The 26,351-nt window shown below is 32.0% G+C and overlaps 1 protein-coding gene across 2 annotated transcripts in view; it reads left to right on the forward strand.

Moving 5' to 3' along the window:
• The window catches only part of LOC126888381 (uncharacterized), a 267,032-nt gene that overhangs the window by 58,607 nt on the left and 182,074 nt on the right, over positions 1–26,351 (forward strand). The gene's annotated exons all lie outside the window — the stretch shown is intronic.

The raw sequence follows: 26,351 nt of genomic DNA on the forward strand, positions 1-26,351 counted from the left end.
TGGAACGTGAGACTACGAAAACGTCAGATGTCTTTTGTCCGACAGAAGTTCCAATTGATTTGTTGCCCTTTCACAAAACTCTCATGCAAAAATCAGACTGGTGCTTATCACCAACTGGGCATTTTAATGAGTGGAACACGAAGAACATGTCAAATGACAGGAATCAGGGTGGTTAGTAATAGCAGTCTGATTTTTGCATAAGAGTTTAATAAAAGGGTAAAAAATCAATTGGAAGTTCTGTCGGACAAAATACATCTGACGTTTTCGTAGTCTCACGTTCCAAATTTTTAACCTGTTCCACAATTAAAACTTCCCCTGTTCCAGTGTTCAAATATATCAAAGTTCGTCCGACTAGACACCCTTAAGCTATTAAAATCTTTCAGCTTGCTATTAATCAACTTTTTTTGGTACGCGGGATCCAGACCTATTTATTTTAAATAAATGTAATAACAAATACATAACAATTAAATAAAACAATAAAGTATTTAACAAAAAAATTGAAATTAGCTATTTTAAAGTCAATAGCATAAAAAATTTTAATGTAAAACGAATGTTTAAATTGTTTTTATTTTTTTTTGTTTTTTTTTGGTAGTCAGTGCTAATCAAATTATAAAAATTTTGTTGTGGTAGGTTGCTGCATCCTACAAGAGCAGCTTTTACTAGCCGTGAGGTGTTTTGTGGATTATCCTGGCGAGCTCTAATTTTTCTTTTAAGCATATCCCACAAATTCTCTAAAGGGGTTAGCAGGCAGGCCACTCCAAACAAGGGATACCTTCTGCTTCAATGATATCTCTAGTCACTCTAATGGTATGTGGAGGTCCATTATCATGCAAGAAAATTAAATTTTCTCCTGTTGCACCTCTCCAGAGCCTAACTACAGGTTATAAATATACCTGTGAGCAGTTAAAGTTGACTGGATGAAAATTAAAGGAGCTTTTTACGGATCACAATTCCTCTTCATAACATTACACTTTCTCTTGTATATTTGTAAACAGATCTGACAGTTTTCTTTGTTGCTTGTCTTCACCGACCTTTAAGTACACGATTTCATGGGTCATCTAATTTTACACAAATCCTGACTTTTTCTGAAAATAACATATTTTGTCAATTCCCAATGTTCCAGTTTTGGTGGTGAAGACACCAATTTAGGCGATCAATCTTGTGCTGCCTGGATAACTCGGGAACCCATAACTGTCTCCTGCTGTATACTTATTGGTACGAACTCTTCTTCTTATCGTTTCAACTGAAAGAGTTACATCTGTAGCTTTTAAAAGCTGCCTTTGGAGCAGCAGGTGAGAAATGGTTGGGTGTCTTCCAGCTGAATGGACAATTAAATGATCGTGGCGAGCCGTTATTACTTTTTGGCGACTTTCCATTGCTTTATTTTTGAGCTTTCTTAGTCCTGTTACCTAGCATAGGTTTTTTACAGAACGCCCTGTATTACGTCTAGCTCTACAGCTACATATGTCCCTCTGAGGGACATATGTAGGGACATATGTCCCTCCTCAAGTCCAATAATTTTTCCGCGTTGTAAGTTCTAGAACCCCATATGACGCATATTTTCGTTTTTGGACGCAAAAGTTAGTTGTAGTTATTTTCGTTCAATTTGTAACTCAAGCAAATAACCTATACCGTACCGAGCTGTACTATCTGAGTGTTTTATATATTTGTTTATTTTCAATAAAAATCTTTATTCTTCGCAACAATAACAAGTTTTTTCAAAAGAAATAAATATTACTTTGAAATACATGGTGATTACATATAAGTTTGGGTGTGTGTATAACAACATATATGACAGTGAATTGTGACTGCAAATTTTTGGATACGTTAAAGGTATCAGCCAACTAGTTGATGATGATGTTCCTCTTCATTGCAAGAATGTTTTTATTATTCCAAATTTTGTATTTTGAAAATAGCTGAAACGTGAAGAAAGTTATTTCAATGCCTTCTCTATATTTTCTCTTTCGTAAGGATGTGGCGGAGTCTTATAATTTGTTTAACTATTTGTGTCCAATTATCTTTGCTCTGCGTGTTGTTTTCTTTCGGAAAATGAGTCACCAATCATGTTCTTTATTTGGTACGATCACTGTACTGGATATATTCCTCTGGATCTTTTGCTTGCTACGTTGGGTTCAACTATCATTCGTTCTATGCCTTCAGTTTTAATACAATTATTGTGGTTTAGTATTATGCTTTTATGGAATTGAGCCACAATTGTTGGTGTAATGAAAATTACATCTCTTAGTTAAATACTATTGGAAGTTTCGTTTCCACTCCGGAAATATAACCTAAAAAGATCAGGTTGTGAAAATTTTCGCGGAATTTTCAAACTTATTTCCTTTTTCATTTTGAGAACGACTTCGGGAGTGAAAATCGAAACATCAAACAGTAGTTAATAGTTCAGAGAAATAATATTTGCTCGTGATACATCCCCCTCCAGGCCAAAAACCAAATTTTTGAGTAGTATGGACTGAATATTAATAACCTATATGTTTTCTGCAGCCGATTTTGATGATATACATAGTTATAAACAAATGAAGATCAAAAACGGTAAATTTTCGCTTTTTTCGTCTATTACTAAAAAGTGAAGCATTCCAAACAAATTCGAGAAAAAGAAACTTATAAATCATACAAAAATCTTTAATATAGCGTTCGCTGAATATGTCTATCCCTGTTTGTTGCTTAGAAAATTGCAAAATAAGTCATACATTTTGAGAGTTTACAAATGTTCATAACTTATGTAAAAATTAAGTTAGAACCTTCTTATTACATGGAATGCTGAGACTTCCTCTGCTTAAATTATATTTTAAATTTTAAAGCAATTGGTCAAATAGTTTAAAAGTTATTTAATTTATTTATCCCAAACTAGCTGAACCGGTGAACTTCGTTGCACCTTAGATAGTGTGTCATAATTAGATAATCTGTCATAATTTTGATTATAGATCAGTTGCTTGAACGTAATGGCTAAAAATCAATTACTCAAAATCAACTGCTCGAAAATGAATTTCTAGACATGAAAATTGATCGAAATGCAATTTCCTCGAATAAAAAAGAAAATTATATGTCCAAATATTTTATGCAAAATTTGTAAGTATGGTCGAATGAAATCCGATAGTTTTAAGGCATTCCAGAAGCCGCTACAGATAAAATGTTTTAACAACTTATTAATCATTCAGAATAGAATAGAAGTTAAAATAATTAAGACAATAACTGGACGATAACGATTTAATGAGTGGAAAACAATTAAAAATTATTTTGCATATCATATTTGAGACAGTATTTGGTTGAAAAATCTCATTTTTGCTGGCCAAAAATATATTAATTTGTCTGGACTAAATTACAGATCTGTTTATCTTAAAAGGGATATGATACTATCAACATTCACACAGTGTTGCCAAACTGGATTTTGTTATTTTGAGTCTAAATTTTCCCAGCGATCTCCGAGGGTACAATACATAAGAAAGATACATAATATGACAAATTATATGATATTCCACGTATACAGTACGTAAATCGTTCAGCTGGACATAGGGAACATACAATATATAGATTTAGATACATAAATACATACATTGTATTATATTGAGATAACTGAGGCAACTGAGTTTTCTCGATGACAATATGGTTGTTAGCATTAAGGGGCATTAACCTCAAAATTTACAAATCATTTCTACTGACACAAATAAACGTCAAAATATGAGAATGTAGTAGGTAGCTAAATATTTTTGGCCTAAGAGAATGGAAAAACTGTTTAGGTTTTAAAGTAAAATAAATTTTATTATTTTAATTCATACCTTAAACTTTAACTACACGCGCTGGCGTATTTTTGTACGCGACATATAAGAATTCTACTACAAATGAATTTAAAAATTTAATTTTTGTCTTTGTTTATTTATCTAACCTATCACTGGAATGTGCTTTACACTGGATTTAGTTTCGTTATAATCGGCATTCTAGGAAGATCGTAATTTACAATTTATTATTTGTTGTTTCCGGTGGTGGATAACATACGCCACAATTATAGTAATACAATTAGTAATATAAGTACATATTTCAAATGTTTTTTAGTCATTATGGCACAAATATATTTTTCTTTATAAACAATACTTCAGTCTTTCAATACAAATATCAGTCTTTCAACTAACAATACTTTTTCTCAGGTAAAAAATATCGTTTCAAAAAAATATTATTAGCAATTTTATTTATCATGGAATCAGATTCCAGTTATATATCCCAATTTGCTTACTGAGAAGGAACTCCAAGTATCCGCTGACGCCGAGTAAGGTTTATAACAAACAAATAAGTGTAATTTTTCAAAAAAAAAAACAAATCCGCTGTTTTTAAGTATATTTTCTTGTGGCGTATAAAGAACGCCACGCGTGTAGTTATGTTATATTTTGATGTGCGTGTAGTTAAAGGTTAAAATTCTAAATATTAATTAATTATCACAATAACAAAAAATATTATCAATCATTTAATACATGCAATAGTGTACATGATATTTTTCGTTAGTTCATCTACTAAACATAAATAAACTGGATGGTTTGCCCACGCAAAAGCAAGATTTTTTAAAAATTCGTAAAATTAAAAAATTCATATTTTATCCAATTTGAGTCCAAAAGCTAATTTGTTGCAGTTCTCTTTTATGAAATTTCCCATTGGTTCTTCTTCTGTGCTCAGAATTTTGTCACGGCTTACGGTTCGCTATTTCGGAAACGGACTGCGCTAGAGAAGAAAAAATAGCAGCGTTTTGTTCGGAATTCAGCAGGGAATCTACCTGCCAAATTTCATGAAAATCGGTCAATTCGTTTCGGAGGAGTATGGCAACAAACTAACAAAGTGTAACTAACATAACTCGACTTTCTTTTATATATATAGATGTAAAATATTTAAATGGCTATTAAAAAATAACGGTTGAAAATAAAAAAGTGAAAATTTAGGATTGTATGTATCTTTTGCTTCTACATCATACAAAATTAAGAAAAAACGGTTTGTCAAAAAATTAAAAAAATATATCAGGGGGGGCAAGCCCCTTTATGACGTACGGGCATGAATTCAGAGTTATGCCTATTCCCAGTCCGGTAGAATACACTTGTAAAATTTCATAACAATCTGATGAGCCGTTCTCGAGTTATTATCAGTGTAACTAACATAACTCGACTTTCTTTTATATATATAGATTCATTTTATTTGCAACACTATAAGTCAGAAAATTATGAGTTTACAGTAATAGTTCGGAGAGTTTATGAAAGAAGAACATTTATACTATTAACTTAATTAAATAAAAATGACAAGAAGTAATTGTAAACAGTGTAAAAATATTTTGCAAAAACATGTCGATTTTTTGCTTACTTATAAACAATTAGAATAACTTTTTAACCGTTACCCGTAGAAAAATTATTTTTTTATATTTAAAAAGACTGAATTTTTATACACATTTAGAAAGAAAAACAATTATCCTAGGAAAATTAGGAACGAAGTTAGCCCCCCCCTCCATTTTAATTCACATGTTCATGCAAAATAATTTTGCAATATTTAGAATTATTTTTGTCATTTTCTTAATTAAATTAATAGTGTAAATCTTTTTCTTTCATAAACTATCCAAAGTATTATTGTAACTTCATTATTTTCTGACTTATAGTGTTGCAAAAAAAATTAATTTGGGATAAACAAATTAAATAACTATTAAACTGTTTGACCAATTGCTTTGAAATTTAGGGTACGATTTAAGCACTAGAAGTCTCAGCATTCCGCGAAATAAGAAGGTTCTAAGTTATTTTTTGCATAAGTTATAATTATTTAAAGAAACTCAAAATTTATGATTTATTTTGCAATTTTCTAAGCAACCGATAAGGATAGACATATTCCGCGAAGGCCATATTGAAGTTTTTTACACGATTTATGAGTTTCTTACTCTCGAATTTGTTTAAAATGCTTAACTTTTTGGTAATAGACAAAAAAAAACGAAAATTTACCATTTTTTGATCTTCATTTGTTTGTAACTATGTATATCATCAAAATCGGCTGCAGTAAACATATAGGTTATTATTATAAATGTCCATACTACTCAAAAAATTTGGCTTCGGTCTGGAGGGGGTTATGTCACCAACAGGATATTTTTTAATAATTGATGGATTCGACCGTTACTTGATGGAAGTTCATTTTATCTCACAATAAAACACTGAAAAACGTTTGTTTTCTATACTTCCACAAAATTTATTACAACTATGTTATTACTACAGCTGTTTCGGCAAAGTGCCTTTCTCAAGTGATATATTTTACAATGGGTTTGCCTTTTTAAGTCTTCAACTGAAGAGGTTGAGGAGTGGGGAGCTGTTTGTCTCGAGTTGGTCATTCAGAATTATATCTGTATTTTTCAATTTATTAATTTCCATTGATTCTAAAAGTGATAGCTTAAGGCCTTTATTTTGAATATGTAGAATTTGAAACTCTTCATTGAAAGAATGATTATGATCTAGAAGGTGAAGTGCGTATGTAGAAGTGTCTGTTTTTCTATTGTTGAAAGCTCTTTTGTGTTCTGCTATCCGTTTGTCAAAAGTTCTGCCAGTTTGACCGATGTAAGTTTTCGGACAGTCACCACAAGTTAGTTTGTACACACCACTCTGTAGTTGCTTTCTCTTTCGGCTTTTATTGTTTTTAATATGTTTGCTTAAGTTGTTGTTAGTTCTGAAAGCTGGTGCTATTCCTTTTTTTATGTATCTGGCTATTTTTGTTGTTATTTTGCCAGTATATGTGAGAGAGCAGAAGGTACTGGGTTCTTTCTGTGGTGGTGCATACACTAATTTCACAAATAGCAGTAAACAATGGCTATAACGAACAAACAGTTAACAATATTTTAAACCAAAAACTCCATAAGAAAGCCTTGAAATTAGTGTATCCACCACCACAGAAAGAACCCAGTACCTTCTGCTCTCTCACATATACTGGCAAAATAACAACAAAAATAGCCAGATACATAAAAAAGAAAGGATTAACACCAGCTTTCAGAACTAACAACAACTTAAGCAAACATATTAAAAACAATAAAAGCCGAAAGAGAAAGCAACTACAGAGTGGTGTGTACAAACTAACTTGTGGTGACTGTCCGAAAACTTACATCGGTCATCTGGCAGAACTTTTGACAAACGGATAGCAGAACACAAAAGAGCTTTCAACAATAGAAAAACAGACACTTCTACATACGCACTTCACCTTCTAGATCATAATCATTCTTTCAATGAAGAGTTTCAAATTCTACATATTCAAAATAAAGGCCTTAAGCTATCACTTTTAGAATCAATGGAAATTAATAAATTGAAAAATACAGATATAATTCTGAATGACCAACTCGAGACAAACAGCTCCCCACTCCTCAACCTCTTCAGTTAAAGACTTAAAAAGGCAAACACATTGTAAAATATATCACTTGAGAAAGGCACTTTGCCGAAACAGCTGTAGTAATAACATAGTTGTAATAAATTTTGTGGAAGTATAGAAAACAAACGTTTTTCAGTGTTTTATTGTGAGGATATTTTTTCTTCTTTATTTCTCTGAACTATAATAACTAAGAAATGTAATTTTCATTACACTAACAATAATGGTGGCTCTATCCCATAAACACATTATACTAAATCAAACATGCTACAAGAAATCAGTTACAGAACAATTGTGGTTAATTCCTATTATTTATTAATTAGAAAAATTAAATGGTAGAAGAAAATAATTGCAAAACAATAAGAGGAAACAAATACACCAGCAATCTAATGCTGTCAAATAAGAACTTTCCTTCAAGATAAAAAATAATGACATTGATATTTTCGTATTGTTTAGTTCCTGCTTTCTCCATTTCTACATTTTTTGATCTATCTTCTGGGATGTTTGTTCATATTTGATTTTGTGCTTATCTTAGTGAAACAAATTAGTCCTGAAAATAAAGCTGTTTTGAGGTTTTATTTTTGGTGATATTTTTTTAAATTTTAATTCCAAGCAATAATGGCATATAATTGTTATATCGAACATCTATTGGCGTGGTTCGTTGGTAAAATTAACCTATTAGAATGAAGCTCTGACCATGCATTAAATATTTTACCGGAATAATTACGAATTAAGGTTTGGTTGTAATGTATGAACATTTAACTTCATTAGGATAAATAAATCTAGCAATAAAATCCCACACAAAACTTACTTAATCATTCTGAACTTTGTAATTAGAAGGACAATGCGTTAAAACAACAAAAACATTTTCTTATCCAACGTCTAATGTCTAATTCACGAGTTCTCAATATTAACTAGATACCAATTTATTCAGGTTAGTATTGAACTTTTATTAAGACGTCAAAGATTGCATTAGATGGATAAGATGTAAGATATTACTTGATAATTGAGATTTCAATGTTGCACTGGATAACCAGAGGTGACGTATATGACTATTTATAGTAAAATAAGAATGATTTAGGGCCGGTTGTTCGAACGTTAATCAACATTGATCACTATCAAATACTTAATTACTGTCACAACTGTCAATGTCAACTTTGGTTGGGTTGCCGAAAACATAATTATTGATGACCATTATGAAATTAGTTAATCAATTATGTTAATAATTATTATGTTAATTGACTAACTAATCTCATAATCATAATTAACTATGTTTTCAGCAACCCAACCAAAGTTGACATTGACAGTTGTGACAGTAATTAAATATTTGATAGTGATCAATGTTGATTAGCGTTCGAACAACCGGCCCTAGATGTAATATGATCAATAAAGATAATAAAGTTATTCGGTGTAGATAACTGCATGAAAAGCTATTCTTAGAATTTCATGTTCGATATAATATATTATATTAAAAAACACATCTGATCTACAAAATCTTATCTAGACTGTATAGACAAGGCGAAAACGGTGGGTTCGTTGGAAAAAATATTCCCATGAGATTTTTTTGCATAATCAGATTCGTGACACACCAGAGAATAAGGTTCAAGAAGTCGCCCACGCGAAAATTGGTCCAATTTTTTTAGACAAATTGCAAAAATCAATGTTTTCGGCACGGAGAATTTTTTTTTAGATGTTTCGGATCATTCCGGACAGAAAAGGTCTCTTATATTTTTTCTCTAAAGTTGATCGTGTTCGAGTTATAAGAAATTTAAAATTTGAAAAACGCGCAAATGGCCATTTTTAAGACTAAATAACTCGGTTAAAAATGATTATTATGAAAGTCAGAAAGTGACTAAATCAAATTTAAAGCCCCCCCTTCATGATCTTGAAGAAATTTGTGTCATTAATTTATTACTAAGCTGTTATTTTTAATTATTAATAATGAGTGGTAAGATCGTATTGACGCGGCTGTAAATGTGAGTGCGAGTGAGATGCGCCATTGGACTGCCTGAATGGCATCTCTTTCGCACTCATCATGGACGGCCGCCTAATACTTGCATGGCGCTCATTATTTTTACTTAAAACTAACAGCTTAGTAATCGAATAATGACAAAAATTTCTTTAGGATCTTGTAAGGGGGGCTTTAAACTTTGATTTAGTTACTTTCTGACTTTCATAGCAATAACTTTTAACCGAGTTATTAAGCCTTGAAAATCGGTTTTCTTTTGAGTTTAAAAATCGAGTTTCTTTTTTCAATTTTAAAATGCTTTTACCTCGAAAACGATTAACTTGAACGAAAAATTATAAGAGAACTTTTTTTATCCAGAATGGTCCAAAAAAACATAAAAAAAATTTGTTCTGGCCAACAACATTGATTTTTGCAATTTGATTAAGAAAAAATTGTTAAAAAAAATTTGGACCACTTTTCGCATGGGCGACTTCTTGAATCTTATTCTGGAATGTATACAGGGTGTAACAAAAATACAGGTCATAAATTAAATCACATATTCTGGGACCAAAAATAGTTCGATTGAACCTAACTTACCTTAGTACAAATGTGGACCTAAAAAAAGCCCTACAGCCTACAGCCCTTTGAAGTTACAAAATAAAAATCGATTTTTTTTCAATAGATCGAACACTCTTTGAGGTTTCTTATTGAAAACGGACATATGACATTCTTATGATAGGAACATCTGAAAAAAAAATTATAGTGTTTGTGTACCCCATAAAAATTTACCCCCCCCCCCCCAAACTTTTGTGTACGTTCCAATTAAATTATAATTGTGGCACAATTAGTTAAACACAATGTTTTTAAAACTTTTTTGTCTCTTAGTACTTTTTAGAAAAGTTAGTTTTTTTTGAGATATTTTGAATATTTTGTCAAATCCACCACATACTTGTGTACTGTTAAGTACGATTTTAGAGACTTGGTAATAATATGAAAATTTATTTATAAATTACAGTTTGAGGTATACTTTGAACCATATTAAAAAAGAAGCCGCATCTCGATTAAAACTAGTTTATCGAAAAAGTATTAAGAGACAAAAAAGTTTTATAAACATTTTGTTTAACTAATGGTACTACAAAAATAATTTAATTGGGACGCACGTAAAAGTTTGGGGGGTTTAAGGGAACAAAACCCCCATAAAATTTTTATGGGCTGCACAAATTTCAATATAATTTCTTTTTAGGACTTTTATGCCATATGAATGCCACATGTCCATTTTCATTAAAAAATCTCTAATAGTTTTCGATATATCGGAAACAATCGATTTTCATTTTGTAACTTCAAAGGGCTGTAACTTTTTTTCTGTGCATATTTGTACTGAGGTAAGTTAGGTTCAATCAAACTATTTTTGGTCCCAGAATATGTGATTTAATTTATGACCTGTACTTTTGTTACACCCTGTAGTATTTAAATAGAGCCGAGCTTATTTTAGTTCAAAAACTGCGAGAAAAAAATTTATAACATAAAGCTAGTAATTACGAACACAAAATCAAGTTCAAAAAATTTTGTTGTGGCCTTTGTCGACTTCCAAAAAGCATATGACTCAATCGACAGAGAAGCAATACAAATACCATTTTCGAATTTGGTTTAGATAGAAAAAAAACACGTTTAGATAGAAAAAAAACTTAATCGATGCTACTTTCAAAAATATGTATATCAAAAGTACAATTCAGAGATAAAGTAAAAGATCCACTTGAAATCCGCAAGCGACTCAGACAGGTGACGTAGTTTTCCCTCTACTGTTCAACTGTGTGTTAGAGAATTTTATGAAAGAGCGGACAACAACTATAAAGTCAAGTTATTGAATACAAATTGGGCACAAAAGAAAGGGTCTGAAGAATATAAACTGCTTAACTTTTGCCCATGACCTTGCAGTTTTAGCTAATAATGTCAATGAAGCTAAAACTCAATTGTCCAGCCTTCAATCAATTACTACATAAACTGGCCTGGTAATAGCATTCAATGAAACTGAGTTTATTACAAACATCAAGAATACACCAAGATTAAAATAAAACGGTACCCCGTCAAAATAGCCCCGTCAAAAAAGCTCCGACAAAATAGCCCCGACATAATATCCCGCACACAAAATAGCTCCGACAAAATAGCCTGCAGACAAAATAGCCGCGGAATAATAGCCCGCCGACAAAATAGCCCCGACAAAATAGCCCCGTCAAAAAGCTCCCTTCAGAATTCATCATGAAATTAATCATTCCTTAAAAATACATTTTTTCGGAAATGATAATTATCCTCAATTCAGATGTTTATCTTAACCACATTAAATAAAAATGGTCTTTTCAGAGAACTCGAGTCCTGTATTCGCTGCCTCTTGGAAGTTTGAACATTTAAGTTAATAGAAAATCAATGTTTATTTATGATATAAACATTTTTTTCTGTTTTCGGGCAACAGTAAAATGCATTTTAAATTAAATAAATTAAATACATTCTTCCTTTTTGTCAAATAATTTAAATTAAAAAAAAGTTTTTGGACACCTTGTATAAATAATTATGCAATTGTTTATAAGAGGCTGTTTTAGCCGAAGCTATTTTAGCCGGGGCTGTTTTGACCGGAGCTATTTTGTGTGCGATCTAGTTTGTAGGGGCTATTTTGCTTGCGGGCTATTTTGTCGATGCTATTTTGTGTTCTGGCTATTTTGACGGGGCTTTTTTGACGGGGCTGTTTTGACCGGGCTATTTTGACGGGTCACGAATAAAACAATAAAAGTCAAAGTTAAAAAAGTTTAAATACCTTGGAAGGTTTATTACAGCTAATGATCCGGAGAATGCTGTCATTGAAAGTAGATGTTCAAAATTAGACGATGCATTCCATCTGTACAAAAACTTGTACAAAAGCAGAAGTTTTATATTTAAAATTAAAACGCTCTACCTACAATACAGTGATTAGGCCGTCAGCCCTACATAATTATATGCATGCAAAGGTTTAAGTAAGGTAAATAAAGGACTATTTCGAAAACTTTTACGAAATAAAAGATTGGAAAATGTTGAGAAAAATCATAATTGAACAATAAAAGAAAATGATAATTGATAAAAAAGATCAAGGCAGGTTTTGTTTATATTTGATTCAGAGTTGGACCACCATCTCCATATAGCTATTTCAGCATCCTTATGCCTCATCGGTGAAGCTCAGAAGTCTCTTAAAATGATAATTATTAGCTACAGAAAAACTTGGAAGTTATTGTTACCAACATGAGAAATCGAAAAATGATGTTGTATGGTCACCTTGAACCTTTGTCACCGTCAAAAACTTATTTAACGCATTAACGGTTCAATTTCACGGCAAAAATTTCACCTGGTAATCTCCAAGATCGTGAAATTCTCAGAGACAGGATCAAATCTACTAACCACCTTCTCCTTCTCACTATCCAAGCTCCTCGCACTGCTAGCAAGAGGTTACAAGAGAGGAAAGAGGAACGTTTCATTAAAATAAAAACCTACTGGCAAAGCAGGCAAACCTAGTCATGAGAAAGATGAAAAATCTTTGTAGTGCTTCGTAGACCGAAACGGCAGAAAAAAAATAAACACATCAAATATATCCAAGGAACACAAAATTTCTCCATCCTACTATATTCCTTAATTTATAGGTCTGGATCCCGCGTACGAAAAAAAAGTTGATTAATAGCAAGCTGGAAATTTGTTAATAGCTTAAGGGTGTCTAGTCGGATAAACTTTGATATATGGGAACACTGGAACAGGGGCAGTTTTAATTGTGGAACAGGTTAAAAATTTGGAACGGTCAGACCACGAAAACGGCACATTTATTTTGTCCGACAGAATAGACTTAAACTCTCTGAACAGAGATTAAACTCTCATGCAAAAATCAGACTGCTATTTATCACCTGTCATAATTCCTGGCAGTTGACATATTCTACATGTTCCACTCATTAAAACGCCCATTTGGTGATAAATAGCAGTCTGATTTTTGCATGAGAGTTTAATCTCTGTTCGAAGAGTTTAAGTCTGTTCTGTCGGACAAAATAAATGTGCCGTTTTCGTGGTCTGACCGTTCCAAATTTTTAACCTGTTCCACAATTAAAACTTCCCCTGTTCCAGTGTTCCCATATATCAAAGTTTGTCCGACTAGACACCCTTAAGCTATTAACAAATTTTCAGCTTGCTATTAATCAACTTTTTTTTCATACGCGGGATCCAGACCTATTACACTAAATATGTTATAATAAAAAATAAACTACAATTATCGTAATTAAAATTTACAATATTTTGACCTTTCAACTTCTAGTCCGAAAATTAAAATATTAGTAATTAGTAATCTAAATTAAAGAATGCATGGAAAGGATAACAATACAACACTGCTTTTTTAAATTTGAACAGAATTTTATCAACGCAACGTGTTTTGCAGTACAAAAGATTTTTTTTTTCATTTTTTTTCTCTTTTTCTCCAGAAGTAAATATTAATATATTAATAATTTCTCTTTTTTTTTCAGGTACGTATTCATAACTTCAAAATATAGGGTGTATCGTAAGTCAATAGTTGTAGTTTTAAAATAAATTGGTAAAATAATATCTCTTTAGAGACTTGGGGATATGCTAAATTAATAATTTACTAAATTAAGTAATAACTTTATTGCCTACATTTTATTCCTTCAGATGTAGGTACTCTACCCATGATTACACTGATGATAATCCTTTTCGTAGTTGTCTCATTTAAGTGTATACCACTGTGTCCCTTTTGGTCTTATTGCCCCACACCAACTATAAACTCAAACACTTCGTATTAAATAACTCTTTTGACATTGAACTTGAACATTAAGATATATATGTACTTTAAACCTATACATCATTACAGCATTGATAGCCGTTAAGCCTACAGTACGACTACCTATCCTTATCTTTGCCTTTATCTACAGGTTGTGTCCGTTTCCCCCATTATATTTCTCCAGCTTAATATTGGTTCATAATAATTTCATTAATTTCTCTCACCGATATGCCAAGCCTAATCGTCTCTTACCAGACCTTTTTTCCTCTTCGAGACGGACCAGAAGAGAAAGACCAATGCTAGCCCTAGACTTTCCTTTAAATATCCAATCTCTATCCCTTTGTTTTTTTTTTCTTTTTAACTGACCAACATTTAGTGTTGTATATCATATATTATAGCTGATCTTATGGCAGTTTTATAGAATATTTTTTTTAGTTTCAAGGAAAGATTATATCACAAAACAAATTACTCACCTCCTTTCATTTCATTCCTCCCGTTCTTACAGTTCAAGCCTTTTTTTAAGAACTTATGTACATATGAATTTGAGCAAACTAAACTTAATAATAGTAGTAGGTCTGGATCCCGCGTATGAAAAAAAAGTTGATTAATAGCAAGCTGAAAATTTTTTAACAGCTTACGGGTGTCTAGTCGGATAAACTTTGATATATGGGAACACTGTAACAGGGACAGTTTTAATTGTGGAACAAGTTAAAAATTTGGAACGGTCAGACCACGAAAACGGCACATTTATTTTGTCCGACAGAACAGACTTAAACTCTCCGAACAGAGATTAAACTCTCATGCAAAAATCAGACTGCTATTTATCACCTGTCATAATTCCTGTCATTTGACATATTCCACTCATTAAAACGCCCATTTGGTGATAAGTAGCAGTCTCATTTTTGCATGAGAGTTTAATCTCTGTTCGGAGAGTTTAAGTCTGTTCTGTCGAACAAAATACGTGTGCCGTTTTCGTGGTCTGACCGTTCCAAATTTTTAACTTGTTCCACAATTACAACTTCCCCTGTTCCAGTGTTCCCATATATCGAAGTTTGTCCGACTAGACACCCTTAACCTATTAACAAATTTTCAGCTTGCTATTAATCAACTTTTTTTTCATACGCGGGTTCCAGACCTATAGGTATATAATGCAACGAGCATTTAATGATGGTCATTATGAAGCGAGTATGATGGTAACGAAACGAGCCGTATGCGGCGAGTTTCATATAGAGTACTAGCTTCATAATAATAATTAAATGCAAGTTATATACGCTATTTTTTCTATGATCATTCACAACAAAAAATATATTCATATTTATTAATTTTGTAATACAAATAAATTCAGTAGTTTGTCAGTTTGACGGTTTGTTTACATATTGAGAACTGTCAAAGCGTATGTATTTGACTCGCCCTTGGTCATTGCGCGTGTACCACCTTTATCGCGAATGCCATATCGCGATTCTATTGGTTAAAAATCTGTATCTTAATGAAAATCTTTTTTTTTTCTTTGATTCTGGCCTTGGTTTAGAACTAGCCACGTAATTGTATAACTTATCACTTAACTCAGGTGTAATGTGTAGTGTGTGTGTGTTGAGTAAGTGTCTTGTTACTTTGCAAAGTCGACGTCATTGTCTCTGAAAAGAGAAAGATTATATCACAAAACAAATTACTCACCTCCTTTCATTTCATTCCTCCTGTTCTTACAGTTCAAGCCTTTTTTTAAGAACTTATGTACATATGAATTTGAGCAAACTAAACTTAATAATAGTAGTAGGTCTGGATCCCGCGTATGAAAAAAAAGTTGATTAATAGCAAGCTGAAAATCTTTTAACAGCTTAAGGGTGTCTAGTCGGATAAACTTTGATATATGGGAACACTGTAACAGGGGCAGTTTTAATTGTGGAACAAGTTAAAAATTTGGAACGGTCAGACCACGAAAACGTCACATTTATTTTGTCCGACAGAACAGACTTAAACTCTCCGAACAGAGATTAAACTCTCATGCAAAAATCAGACTGCTGTTTATCACCTGTCATAATTCCTGTCATTTGACATATTCCACTCATTAAAACGCCCATTTGGTGATAAGTAGCAGTCTCATTTTTGCATGAGAGTTTAATCTCTGTTCGGAGAGTTTAAGTCTGTTCTGTCGAACAAAATACGTGTGCCGTTTTCGTGGTCTGACCGTTCCAAATTTTTAACCTGTTCCACAATTAAAACTTCCCCTGTTCCAGTGTTCCCATATATCGAAGTTTGTCCGACTAGACACCCTTAACCTATTAACAAATTTTCAGCTTGCTATTAATCAACTTTTTTTTCATACGCGGGTTCCAGACCTATAGGTATATTATGCAACGAGCATTTAATGATGGTCATTATGAAGCGAGTATGAGGGTTACGAAACGAGCCGTATGCGGCGAGTTTCGTATAGAGTACGAGCTTCATAATGATAATTAAATGCAAGTTGTATACACTATTTTTTCTATGATCATTCACAACAAAATATATATTCAAATTTATTAATTTTGTAACACAAATAAATTCAGTAGTTTGTCAGTTTGACGGTTTGTTTACATATTGAGAACTGTCAAGGCGTATGTATTTGACTCGCCATTGGTCACTGCGCGTGTACCACCGTTTTCGCGAATGCCATATCGCGATTATATTGGTTAAAAATCTGTATCTTAATGAAAATCTTTATCATAATGAAGTTCATTATGATACAGGTAGTGACATCATAATTGACATATTAGGTTTGTTCCAACTCGATACAAAACCGTTCTTGAACGGTTCGTGAACCGCACAGTAACGAAAAAATGTGTTACTTCGCGTAATTATTCGTTATTGCGCATGCGCGTAACGATTTAAGAATGGTTTTATATCGAGTTGGAACAAACCTATTACAGTTTGAGAATAGAAAATAGTATGTTATGCAACGAGCATTTATTGATGGTCATTATGAAGCGAGTATGAGGGTTACGAAACGAGTCGTATGCGGCGAGTTTCGTATAGAGTACGAGCTTCATAATGATAATTAAATGCAAGTTGTATACACTATTTTTTCTATGATCATTCACAACAAAAAATATATTAAAATTTATTAATTTTGTAACACAGATAAATTCAATAGTTTTTCAGTTTGACGGTTTGTTTACATATTAAGAACTGTCAAAGCGTATGTATTTGACTCGCCATTGGTCACTGCGCGTGTACCACTTTTATCGCGAATGCCATATCGCGATTCTATTGGTTAAAAATCTTTATCTTAATGAAGTTCATTATAATACAGGTAGTGACATCATAATAATTGATATATTATAGTATGAGAATAGAAAAATGATTATTATAGCATCAAGCAGTAAAGCTCATTTGGCAATCGGCAGTAGATACCATTCGAAAAATAACGAGAAATGGAAAAGGCAGATAATATATATTGGGCGCTGCAAGAAGATATCAAAGATACTTAAACGAAGACGTTGGGTGAACTAACGACCTTAAGAAACACGCTGGAGAAGATAAATGACAACCGCATCGAATAAAGATAATTGGGAGAGGACAGGAAGTCTAGTAGTTAGGTTAATTGGGAAGTTAAAAATTTGACAGGCAGTCCAGAGAATTATTCCAAATTAATAAATTATGACACATCTTGTTTATACCAATTTGCTTACTAACTGCCCCTTTTTTACCTTTAATATATGCATTTCCCATGACACAACCTGTATATTAAGACATACAATATAAATAGTCACGATGTAAACTATGAAGTGAAAGTAAAAGTAGGTCGGATGATTTTTAAAGAAACTATGAAAACGACTTTAAAAAATAATCCTTTACAGCATTTTAATAATGGAGATCCGGACCTGCTAGACGCTGTAAGGAGGAAATCATGCACACCGGCGGAGAACTGAATTTAAGCAATATTCTAATCAAATCAATCGATTAGCTGGTCATATAAAATTATGGTCCATTAAACAATCAAAGACAAAAAATTTAACATCGTGATTACCGGCTTTAGCTGCTTATTTGCCTGAAACTAATTTTTCGACTTACATGGTGAAATATATCTATTGAGCACATTATAACATTATGACAAAAATAATTATAATTCTGATAGTTTTGCATAAGATACCTTCCCATGACCACGAATTATATTGGTAATATATTACCTATAAAAGAAGTTATTACATTTTTACGTGTGCAGCTTAAAGAGTGTAGGCGCAAATATTTTACGGCTATCCCTACTTTTTCTATCTTTACACGGCAAATTACGTGTAGTAAAATTCTCACTGGTATGAATATGTAATTATTACTTGACAATGTCATCATTAACTTTAAAGATATTGCTTTTGAATGTTCTTGGATAACTGTTACTTGTATTTATTACTTCAGTTAATTAATATGATAATTTTTTCACTAACTATGTATTTAGTGATTGCAATAATTTAAATACCTACTGTACAACAAAAACTAATACTCAATCGAGAAAAGAGGAAAAGTGATAAAGTGATTTTTTAATAATATATTGTTACTATGGAAGCTTACAATTTTAAACATCTTTAATAACAAAATACTTGGATCACAGAATATATCCTGATGTATTCTCTGCTTGGATCTTCCATAAATAATAAACAATAAATAACTTTTTATTAAGTTCACGTCTTAAATCAATTATTTATCAAAACACTATCAATATGATTTAATCAACAATTCAAAATATTTCCGATGCCATATCAAATATTTAAAATTGTCACTGTCTTGCCACCATATTCTATTCGTATTCGACTCAGTGCATTGTATGACAAAGATAGCGAATGTTCGATCTGGAAAATATCACAACAGCCCAACAGTCCATTTTTTCGAATCCTGAAAAACTAATAAATATTTTAAAAAAATATAAAAGCAGAATGAAAGACTAAATGTTTATCGAGGGCCAAAAGTCCCTTAGAATGAATAAAAAGTTTCTTTTGAATGAGATATTTGAAATAAAAAATCACACTACATTTTCTTTTAGTTTTTCACCCCTGTAACTTATTAAAATAAACAATATAGAAGTTTTCAGGGACTTTCTGCCCTCGGTAAGAACGTAATCTTTTATTCTGCGTTTAAATGTTTCAAAAGTACTTATTAGTTTTCTCAGGATTTGAAAAAAATGAATTCCATTTAAATAGCATTGGAGCCGAAACTTTGTACCGATCCCTTTAACCACAGTTATCCTGTGCAACAATAAACAATTTGTTGAACATAATTATTAATATTCAACTATTTTTTTAGTTGATAAAAATACTATATCTCCAAACTTATCGACACATTTTTCTTCTTCTCGTAGGAGGAGGTTTTATCGTTTCTGCCACCTGAGTTCCTGTGACGTTGATGTCCAGCTGCCATACAAACGTTTTGAGGGTCTACCAACTGTAGGTTTATTCTGGTTTTTGTATAGTGGCCCACTTCTCAATTCGATCTATGATCGAATGATCAATCCATTCTATATGGTCTCTTCAATAGAGGAGCCCTGAAATTACCCCTGCAGTCCTAATTCTGTTAGAAGTTCCTCGATATGTCTTCTATCATTTAATGTTGTTCCCTTTATTGTTCATACAATTTCTATCTCTGTTGCTCTCACTTTCCTTTGTGCATCTGATGTTTCAGCTGTTGTCTCAGAAGTGTAGTCAGTATGGGCCTAAGACAGATCTTATAAATTTGCCTTTTACTCTTTGTGGTCATATATGTATTTATTTTTTCATAGTATGTCCTGTAATTGTAAACAACCTGAGACTTGCAGCTTTTGTGATCTAATTTTCCACTTCATTAGTCACACTTCTGCTACGCGACGTCTCTACCTCTACCCCCAAATAACTAAAATTTATCATCTAATTTATAATGTACTCATTATTAACATTCATCGCATCGGATCTTTGGGTATTACCATATACACACAAACAAACTTATATGGAATCACCATATATTTCAAAGCAATATTTATTTCTGTTGAAAAAACTTGTTATTATTGCGAAGAATAAATAAATCGATTTTTGTTGAAAATAAACAAATCGATAAGGCAATCAGATAGTACAGCTTGGTACTGTATAGGTTATTTGCTTGAGTTGCAAATTGAACGAAAATAAATAAACTAACTTTTGCGTCCAAAAACGAAAATATGCCTCATGTGGGGTTATAGAACTGACAACGGGGAAATATTATTGGTCTTGTGGAGCAAGTAATGTTCTCAAAGGGACATAGCTGCAGAGGTAGGCGTAACACAGGGCTTCTGTCCAAAACCTATGCTAGGTAACAGGAACTAGAAAAGCTCAAAAATGAAGCAAGGGAAAGTCGCCAAAAAGTAAGAGTGGCTCACCACGATCGTTTAATTTTCTAACCAGCTGGAAAACACCCAACCATTTCTCACCTGCAGCTCCAAAGGCAGCTTTTGGAAGCTACAGGTGTAACTGTTTCAGTTGAAACGATAAGAAGAGTTCGTTCCAAGAAGTATACAGCAGGAGACAGTTATGGGTTCCCAAGTTATCCAGGCAGCAAAGTTTGATCGCCTAAATTGGTGTCTTCGCCACCAAAGCTGGAACATTGAGAATTGACAAAATGTGCTAATTTCAGAAAAAGTCAGGATTTGTGTAAAATCAGATGACCCACGAAATCATGTACTTAAAGGTCGAAGAAGACAAGCAAGGACGAAAACTGTCAGATCTGTTCACAAATATAAAAGGGAAAGTGTAATGTTCTGAAGAGGAATTGTGATCTGTAAAAAAACTCCTTTAATTTTCATCCAATCAACTTTAACCGCTCACAGGTATATTGATAACCTGTAGCTAGGCTCTGGAAAGGTGCACCAGGAGAAAATAATAAAGCAGGACTATTTGTTTAGCTTGTTAGTCTGTTTAACTTCATACATCTCATATCTCATAGTATATTATGCCTGATATAGTCCAGTCTTTGACGGTTTTTGCGGTAAATTTTAAAGAACCGCTTGGATTGACTTGAAATCTGGCATACTTATAGATAATATGTCAAAGAAAAAAAGTGATATTGTGCCGATGTGTGCTTTTGCTCTGTGGGTGGGTACCACCCCTTCTCGGGGGTGGAAATATTTAACCTCAAAATAACCTCAGAAATCGATAGAGATTTCAATTTTGAGTAAAAAATGTTATATAGGACTTTTTCGGTAAATTGATATTTGGCAAGTTATTCACGATCGAAATTGATGATTTACTACATGAAAAATGCATGTTTTTGAGTGGATTTTCAAAAATAACTCTAAAATTATGTATTTTTACGAAAAAGTCATAAGAACCAAAAAGAAACCTTTTAAATTAATGAATGGAGTGGTGTTCTTTAAATTATTATAGCAATAACACAACCTAAGTTACAGCCTACATAAAATCGGGGTTTTTTCGAATTAACCTTGAATTAAACATTTTATCATTGAATACGACAAGAAAGATAATTTTTTCGAAAAAAATTACAGATACATGTTTTAAAGATTTTACTGATATCTTTAAAAGATGCTACGATAAAAGCGATTTGGATAAAAAATGGCCGACTTATTACAAAAACAAAACGATTATGTCGTTGAAAAAACAAAAAAATAATTATTTAAATCGGTGAATTTTCCACAAAAATAAAAATTAACATTATTTCATATACAATTAGCTTTATCTATAAACTGACTACGTGTTCTGAGATTTTGACCAGTGTAAAGTGCTTAAATTTGAAAAAAATTTCAATTTAGTATTATAATATTTTTTGATATTTTATAAATTTTTTCCATTTTTTCAAAATTCCTGGAAAACTAAAAGAAATTTGAAAAATATATATTAATACTAAAATGTAGTATTTTTCATTCTGAAACCTTTTCAGTTTTTTTAATGTCTCTATGATAAAAACTGACTGAGATATTTATACTTTAAGTTTGCACGTAAGTGTGAGAAGCAGTTTTCTAAGTTCTTCGAATTGCGTGCTTTAAAAATCAGAGACCTCCAGAAAGTCCAACTTTTGAGAACTTTTAGCACTTACAATTTGCGACAAAATAAGCTTTGCAACAATGAAATATCTTGAAAATTACAGAAATTATCGTTAAAAAACCATATTGAAACTTATGTCGAATACTTTTTAAGCGTTGATATATTTTATTTTTTTTTTCATGAAAACGGCGCATCGTATGAAAAAAAGAGAAGATACATTTTCTGTCACAAATTAAACATGTAACACAGAAATGCATTTTAATTTGAAATACCTCAGTGGCGTGCTATATTTTTTTTAATTCAGAATATTACCCGTATGCGCGCCAATGATGAATAAAAAATTCTTAATAGTAAGTCTTTAAACAAATGCGTAATAACTACCTCTTAAAACCCACCAAATTTCATTTGCATATCTCAACCAGTTTTAGAGCAATCAATAAATCTTCACTTTGTAAGAAAAAGTTCAACACCCCGTATCTTGGAAGCGAAGTATTTGCGGATATATGTTTATAGAACAAACTATAACTATAAACAAATAAATATGTTTATTTATATATTGATGATGATGATAATGATATTGATGATGATATTTTCATTTGTTGAAAAATAAAAATAATATTCACTCGCAAATAAGTCGAAAATATTGACTTAGTGAAAAAACTCTATAAAATAAAAGTTGCTTAAAATTAGTCAGTTTATCAATTTCCGGACTTATTTTGGACCTATATGTTTTCACCCCCGAGAAGGGGTAAAAGTCACCCCAGGGCAAAAACACACATCGGTACTATGGTGGAACCCCGATAAGTCGGCCTCCGATAACCCGGAACTCCGGTTAACTCGGACCGATTTCCATCAGACAAAACAAACATTTTTTCAGTTTGACTGAGTTTTTTACCAATAAATGAACAATACTGTATACAACTGTACGTAGTTTAGATGTACTGTGCGCATAGGCGTCCATACCCATGGGCAGGAGGGCCGTTGCCCCTTAGCTTTTCGGATGCTTTAAACTATATATTGTTATCCATAGTGTACAAAATATAATGTGCAAAATCTTCACGTCTGGCCCCCCTGAAAATTTTTATATGGGCGCCCATGACTGTGCATATTATATGTATTTCATATTTTTGCAATTATAATGGAGTTTATCTGTAAGTATACTATATTTTAGTAATTTTTACCATATTCTCCGGCTAACCCGGATTTTCGATAACCCGGATCGGCCGCGGTCCCAATTAATCCGACTTATCGAGGTTCCACTGTATATTACTTTTTTTCTTTGACTTATTAGCGAAGTGAATGCCAAATTTCATGTCAACTCAAACGGTTCTTTAAAATACACAGGTTTTGCAATATTTTACCGTGAGTGAATGATCTAATATATGTCTTTGTAGGGGTAGTTTATTAGGGTTGAAAATATTAAATACCTAATAAACTAAATTGTGAACATAAAATAAAGTTTAAATCACTACAAAATGCAACATTACCTAATTTAATGTTACAAAATATTTTTTATACAAATTCTTATTTAGAGGGTAGTTTTGAAGGGTTTAAAGATAGTTATAAACTATAAAATATATTGCAATATGGAAAACACTCAAATTCCTATATTTAGCATACTATTTAACATACCCACACATAATTTTGATTTAAATAATGCTTATAACTGCTGTCTTTAATTTTTGGTAAAAAAGGGTAGTTTTCACCCCTTAAAAATAAAAAGCACACATTGTAGTCATATCACTTTTCAAGAGAAGGATAAGGTGAGCTTATTTGCAAAATTTTATTTAAATCTGAGCGGTTGTTTAGAATTTAGAGGTTTTGCAATATTTTACCGTTAGTGAATGGACTAATATTTTCATAAAGAATAAAATAAAAAATGATAACATGGTGGGAAAAGAATTAAAAAAATCGTTAACAAATCAATTACTAGATTTTCCGTCTGATCCTAGCCTTGATTAAAACATTATTCACATACTCGTATTACAATAATTGAGATATTTTTAAAACTATTGGACACTTTTGTCTGCTATTTCCATTGTCTTGGTTGTATGTATGTCTGTGTTTATGTCCGGTTTCTTAACAATGATAGGGTATTTGTAACAACCTCTTTGCCTTGAAAATAAAGACATAATTAAGGTTTTCGATCTTGTGGAGTTAAAACAATACCTAATATGATTGAAAGTAATTGGCACTTAATTATATAAGATGTTGCTACTTAAAACTGTTAACAATTGAATTACTGTGCACAGAAAATTATATTTTAACGATTTAAATATATTTTTATAGCATTCTAAGAATGATTTTCTAGTCTAGTATACTTTACGATCTGGCATATTTTACACAAATATTAATTTTAATTTACCATTTTTGTTGGAAATGTGCCACGATTTTACTTTAAAATTTAGTTTATTTGACGTTTTGATTTTCACTTCGGAAACCGATTTCAAATACAAATCATTAATGTTTTGTATTTTTTAATTGTTAATAAATATAGTAATCTAAATGAATAAAATGAAAATACATAAAGCAAATTAACAATACTTTATTTAACAATAAAACACTGAAAACGTTTGTTTTCTATACTTCCACAAAATTTATTATAACTATGTGACTACAGTTGTTTCGGCAGAGTGCCTTTCTCAAGTGATTTAGTTTACTATGGGTTTGCCTTTTTAAAGTCTTTAACTGATGAGGTTGAGGAGTGGGGAGCTGTTTGTCTCGAATCGGTCATTCAGAATTATATCTGTATTTTTTAATTTATTTAGTTTCCATAGATTCTAACAAAGATAGCTTAAGGCCTTTATTTTGAATATGCAGAATTTAAAACTCTTCATTAAAAGAATGATTATGATCTAGAAGGTGAAGTGCGTATGTAGAAGTGTCTATTTTTCTATTGTTGAAAGCCCTTTTGTGTTCTGCTATCCGTTTGTCAAAGGTTCTGCCAGTTTGAGCGATGTAAGTTTTCGGACAGTCACCACAAGTTAGTTTGTAAACACCACTCTGTAGTTGTTTTCTATTTCCGCTCCTATTTTGCTCATAATATATTTGCTAAAGTTGTTGTTAGTTCTGAAGGCTGGTGTTATTCCTTTCTTTTTATGCATCTCGCTGTTTTTGTTGTTATCTTGCCAGTATATGTGATAGAGCAGAAGGTACTGAGTTCTTTCTGTGGTGGTGGATTGACTAATTTCAGAGCTTTCTTATGGAGTTTTTGGTTTAAAATTTTATTAATTGTAACGGTCGAATCCTTCAAATACTTTATTTATCATTGATTTATATGTATTATATGGTCTCTCTATCTCTCTCTTTCTTTCTCATCGTTTACCCATTACTGAGAATCGTAATTTCCTCCAATACTCCTAATACATTTTCTCTATTGGGCCTTATCTTCAACTGCTCTAAGAGTTCTAAGTCATCTATCTAAATTATCATCACCTCTGCGAACCAAATGACCAAACAACGGTAGAATTCGCTGCAGACATGTTGTAGACAGTGTTATTTAATGTCAAATTGGCTACGAATGGAAACTTTTCAATCAATGAGCTGTCTAAAGTGTGCGCATCATTTTTCTCCAACAACACATCTCAAAGGCATAAATTTTTTGGTGTTTTTAAAATTGGAAAAAACAATTTAAAAATATCGAAAAACTTTTAAATCTATGTTTACTTTTACTATAATACCATATATTATCTCTCTATCGCATTCGTGGGCATTCTAAGAGCCTTCTTCCTGTGGGGGTTTCCTCTCAGATTAACTTGGCAAGGCAGTTATTAGGGAGTTTATGGACATGGCCACCATGGCGACATCTTAGACGTTGGGATTTAATCTCTTGGACTACGTCCCTCGCCCTATATATCTGCTTGATCTCGGTATTTATTTTCATTCGGTATTAAGGTCGTGATAAAGTCCAAAGATTATTCTGAGGATTTTTTTTCTCAAAACTATTGTTTTCTTTCAATTGCTTTGGTCAGCGTCCACGTTTCACACCCATACATGAGCACCGGTCTAGTCGCTGTTATAATTCTGATTTTTGATGTTCGTGTTATAGTCCAGGGCGCATCTGTTTTGAGATGGACGTTGAGAGGTGACTCATATTTTTTTGCAGAAATTGTTTCGAATTAACTCATATAATAATAATTGAGTTATCCTTCCACTCAAAAAGGTCCGGGACATTGTTTAAATAATCAAAATGTCAAAAAATGAAGGAAAAATTCGATTTTTTTCTTGGTTTTTTGATTATAACTTTAAAAGTATTCACTTCCGAGAA

Source organism: Diabrotica virgifera, chromosome 7 (genome assembly GCF_917563875.1).
Source record: "Diabrotica virgifera virgifera chromosome 7, PGI_DIABVI_V3a".
Classification (NCBI taxonomy): Eukaryota; Metazoa; Arthropoda; class Insecta; order Coleoptera; family Chrysomelidae; genus Diabrotica; species Diabrotica virgifera.